Source organism: Limulus polyphemus, unplaced genomic scaffold (genome assembly GCF_000517525.1).
Source record: "Limulus polyphemus unplaced genomic scaffold, Limulus_polyphemus-2.1.2 Scaffold1474, whole genome shotgun sequence".
In the NCBI taxonomy this organism is placed as follows: domain Eukaryota; kingdom Metazoa; phylum Arthropoda; class Merostomata; order Xiphosura; family Limulidae; genus Limulus; species Limulus polyphemus.
Genome location: NW_013667084.1, coordinates 225582 through 226068, shown reverse-complemented (window position 1 = coordinate 226068; position 487 = coordinate 225582).

Genomic DNA, 487 nt, shown 5'->3' with positions numbered 1-487 from the left:
ATTCACCTTAACTTGGTTAGGAAACATTTTCTAACAGTTACTTCACTCTATTTATCAAATTTTTCATAAAATTGTTTACTTAAATTCACAGTTATACACAGATAAGTACACCAATCATATAGGATTTAATAATAATTTTTTTCTTCTTATAGTTATGAGAGTCATAGTTGAAGTGTTTTTTTTTAAACAGAAATTGAATTTATATAAGATTTTTATATATTATGCAATGTATTTGGAATACAAATGTGACTACCGTTCAGAAAGTTTATTGTAAGAACAGTGACAATGAATGCTGTGCCGTAATGTGTCAGAGATCTGTATTGTAGTTGCTTAACAAATTGTTCACAGAATTTGTTAAAAACATTTGTTGTGATGTTTCAAGAAAAAAAGGTTCGATATAACTGTTGTGTTCGAGAGTAATGTAGTTTTCCTTAATGGCAAACCGAACTAATTTTTTTTTTTGAAGTTGTATCTCTTAATAGGTCCA